Below are 4,423 nucleotides of genomic sequence, written 5' to 3'. Positions count from 1 at the left end.
CGCCTGGGCGCTCGATGCCAGGGAGGCCCCCTGAACAGGACGTTTCTGTCCCACAGGCAGCTCTCAGCGCCCCACATCCCACACACCGGGCTGCGCAAGTCAGAGCCCCTCATTTTCGAGGGCCGAGGCATTCGGACAGATGCCCAGTCTCCAGGACCAGCTGCAGGGAGAAAAGAACCAAGCCTGCCCGTTGGGTTTCACGGGACTCGGTCGGCCCCATGCACAGACCTGAAGGTGAGAAAGGGAGACCTGCCCCCCGAAACCGAAGGTGCAGGCCAGGCCTGCTAGAGCCGGTCAGAGAGCACGGGCGGAGTCACGGCAGGCAGAGGAGAGGCGCGAATCTTTATTGGAACTATTTTGTTCCAAGCATCACGACATGCACGTTTTCAGGCGGGCTTTGCTATAGCCAGTGAACAGATCACATTCTAATTTTTAAGATTAGAAGACTCATGTTCAGAAGTGAAGTCATACTTCTAGATGTCCATTTTTCCATCCATTCAGCCACCCAGGGTTCTATCCGTCTATCATCTATTTATCCACCCATCTATGCATCTGTCCATCTATCCATCCACCCACCTCTCCATCCATCCATCCACCCACCCACCTATCCATCCACCCACCTATCCATCCACCCACCTATCCATCCATCCATCCACCTATCCATCCATCCACCTATCCATCCTTCCACCTATCCATCCATCCACCCACCTATCCATCCATCCATCCATCCATCCATCCATCCATCCATCCATCCATCCATCCATCCATCCACGCTGGAGTCACCGGAGGCCGTCTGGACGTCCCCGACAGTTAAGCTGTTATCTGTCACAAAGGAGAGGGTTAACAAGGTTGAAAGGGAAATGCACGAAGATGCCCTGCGACGGCATTTACGACGCCAAATTCAAAAAGGGAAACAGAGAAACGGACCGACCAAAACGGATTCTGGCTTGGCGGCCAGGGCCTAGGGCCCTGGACTGCGGTCCGGCTGCCGCATCCTCGCTGGCCCTTGGCACCCGCCTTGTCCATTCTCGGCCTCCCTTTGAGGGGCTGCAGTTGGGGTTTCTCCCGCAGCCCCCCGGAGGTCTGGAACGGAAAATGACACCAAGGCCGAGGACTGCTACCTCGGTGACGCGCAGACACCGCCCACCGCCACGGCTTAAGAGCCAGGTTCTCAGGCGGGGCCGGCCACGGCCTCCCTGAGCGACATCCTCTCGCTGGGCCAGCAGCCCCGCGGTGTGTCCCAAACCCGGGGCGGTCGGCGAGGGCGTCCTCCTGGCGGGCGGAACCAGCTGGGCTCAGAGACCAGAGCCGGTTCCGGCTCCGGGGAAGCTCTGGGAGGCGGGGACTAGAGCGGGGACTGGTGGGGGGGACAGCAAGACTCACCGTCAGTGAGCCACGGTGCCTCGCTAAGCCAAACAGCAGAGTGACAGTAAAACACAGGGCATCCCAGGCTCAGGGGCCCCCGTGCCCCCCAGAAGCTGGCTTCATGGGGAAAACGGCATCAAAGAGCACATCAGGACGTCAAGTCACCGCCGCAGGCCGGGAACCTGTGGGTCCTGAACCGTGAATGTCACGCGACGCCCGCTGGGCCCTACGGGGGACCCGGCCTGCCACGGCGCAAAGCTGGCCCGGGCACGACACGGCACAGCAGGGCACGGGGCGGCCGTGGGGGCCGCGACACCCAGCGCTCTGCAGCAGACACCTGCAGCGTTTGGGCCTGCCGGGCGCTGCGTGGGAGGGCTGACTGTGCGCTGATCTGCACTATCTCTTTGGGGCCCAGGCACCCCCATGTTTGAGGAGTGACGGAGGAGGAGAGGGGGTGGCACGTGTGTCCCTGGGTCTGGGCCGGGGCCTCGAGGCCGCCTGGCTGTCCCGTCTGACTTGGGGAGGCTGGCGGGGAGGGAAGGCCACCCACCGAGATGGCTCTTTCATTCAGCTTCAGACGCTGTCACGGAGGAGAACCCCGTTTAAGAGTGAGTGAACGAGGAGCTTAGAAAGCTGGTTTTTACGGCTGGCTCCACGGCCTCAGTCAGAAGGCTACACAACCCTGTGACAGGAACCAGGGGGGCGACCCCCTCAGTGGAAAATCCACACGAGGCTTTCGACTCCCCCAAAACTTACGTGGCCCCTCGGTATCTGCAGGGCACTGGTTCCCGTAGATACTGAATATTCTAAATTCTTCCCTGGGATTTAACGCCTAACCTAGCTCACTTTAGGGGGGACGCTGGGGAAGGAGGCGGTGAGGCCGGCTCCCCCGACTCGGTTCTGTCCCAGCAGGAGGCTTAATGTCAGGGTCTGTCCTGCAGGAATTCTAACTCCGCACACGGAGTTTGCGTTTGTCCCCTCCTGGCAGAGACGAGGGCTGCTGTGCGACATCACGGCTTGGTTAAATGTCCCCAGTGGTTGGGTTCTGGGCAGTCACATGGGGACTTGGTGAAACGCCCCCCTTGGGGCAACCTACAGGTCGCTATTGCGTCTTCCTTGACTTCTGCGGGGCGGGGCACCTGTGGGGAGGGAGACTCGATGGGAAAAGAGGTCGCTGAGATGGGGACTTGGTTTATCTGCGAGCACCTCAGCCAGCACCGCTCCCCACAGGGCGTGAGCGCAGACGCTAATTGTTTACTCCGGAAATTCAGAGGGGAGAGGAGATGAGGCAAAGGGGTGGCCGATCTGAAGTCGGTCTTAGAAATACTCACTTCTCCCTGGCATAGTTTTAACTTTCTATTGCACGAAATCTCACACGTATCCCAAACACGCGGAATCCCGTGCTGTGCCTCATGCGCCTGACGCTTGGCTTCAGGTGCCGGGTGGTGGCCGATATGTGTATTTTTTAATCTGAACTCCCTCCCGCTACCCCCTTTCTCCCTATTATTTATAAGCAAATCCAAAACGTCAACAACCACCTTCTGTAAATGTCTCTGCATGCATTCAGAAATGGTAAGGACTTTTTTTTTTAGGCTTGATAATGGCGTTGTGGTTATGTTAAAAATATTCCTTAATACCATCAAATATCAAGCCAACGTTCAAAATTTCAGTTGCCTCATAAATGTCAGTTTAATTATTTTCACATTTGTGTTTGAATCCGAATTTAAATGTTTCACACAGTATGATGGGCTGATATTTTTTAAGTCTCTTTCGCGAGTTTTTCTCTTTGACGCTTATCTGTGAAAGAAACATTCCTGCGTCTTTTGTTGTACGACTTTGCTGTTATATTTCAGCTCGAGGAGAGTGAAGGGGACGTTTCTGGGTCCCGTGTCTGCTCCCGGGCTTTGGACAATGTGGCTCCTCGGGATTTCTCAAACGGGTCAGCAGAAGAGCCGCCGGGGTGTGGGTGCCTGGGCCGTCCTTACTCGTGGTGACAGTGCGCATTTCACCTGTCACCGTCTGGAGTGGACACACGTGTGATCCCCAGTGTCTCGGAAGAACTTCCGAAGACGAGGGACGGGAACAGCCCCGAGGGGACCGGGGAGCTGCTCCGGGAGCCCCCGATGGCAGGAAACGCGAGCCGAGTGCCCGCTGTGCGCCGGGGGCTCGGCCGGTCCTTCGTGTGGATTGTCACCTGCGTTTATTGTTCGCTTTAGGGGAACAGAACGATGTAACCCAACTGTCTTTAAATAGCCACGAAGCATTCAGCCCTCTCCCAATACTCTGACGGTCCATGGAAACGGCCATGAAGGAGTCATTTGCTGTCACCTCTTGTACCTTCCGAATAGTGGTCATTAGCGGTCGATTCGTCCACTCACTTGGGAAGATAGGAGGAAGAGATATGGGCCGAAATCAGCATTAAAAGGTCAAAGGCAAGGCGTGCGCTTCCTGGAACAGTGAACTGTACCGGCCACTGACTGAGAATCGTTTCGAAAAATCTGAATAGAACGCATTTTAAAGGTCAGCAGAAAGGGACCGAGAGCCGCCAAGGCCAAGAGCAGCCGAAGGGTCGAGGTCCGGAGGGAAGGGAGACCCGGGGAGCGGGCCCAGCATCCAGCTCGTCCTCCCTGAGAGGCCGAAGCAGCCGAAACCCCGAGGGGCTGGGGGGCCACAGACGGAGCGCAGCCCCCCGGAGAGGCGGGGCGGCCGGACACCGGCCTGCGCTCCCGGCAGGAGACCCAGGCGGCTCTCCAGACGCTTAGACCTCCCCTCCCCGCCCATCACGCGACTGCGGAGGGCGACGGTACCGTCTGGAACCTCAGACAGCCCTAACCCACCGAGGCCCAGGAGAAAAGCTATGACGGCCACAGCCCCGGGGAAGACACAGGCGGAGGTGTCAGCGCAGACGTTCGCAACCCCGACCGAAGTGCTGAAGATCGCCATGGCGTGGACGAGCTGCACAGAGGGTAGAACGGAAGCGCCGCGCTCGGGGTTCGAGCGGCTGGCCGAAGAAGTCGTCGGTGGGTCTGAGAGCAAATCAGACGTCCGGAAGGGGAGC

General features: G+C 58.2%; 1 long non-coding RNA gene across 1 annotated transcript in view; it reads left to right on the top strand.

Moving 5' to 3' along the window:
* The first annotated feature begins 60 nt into the window (after window positions 1-60).
* LOC112478319 overlaps window positions 61-4,423 on the top strand; it is a 9,365-nt gene continuing 5,002 nt past the window's right edge. Inside the window, exon 1 of the long non-coding RNA XR_003045765.1 lies at window positions 61-234. This is a non-coding gene — a long non-coding RNA (uncharacterized LOC112478319). The remainder of the gene's footprint in view (window positions 235-4,423) is intronic.

Source organism: Pteropus alecto, unplaced genomic scaffold (assembly GCF_000325575.1).
Source record: "Pteropus alecto unplaced genomic scaffold, ASM32557v1 scaffold143, whole genome shotgun sequence".
NCBI classification, from domain to species: Eukaryota; Metazoa; Chordata; class Mammalia; order Chiroptera; family Pteropodidae; genus Pteropus; species Pteropus alecto.
Note: the sequence above shows the minus strand (reverse complement) of the source record. Positions and strands in the feature narration are given on the sequence as shown.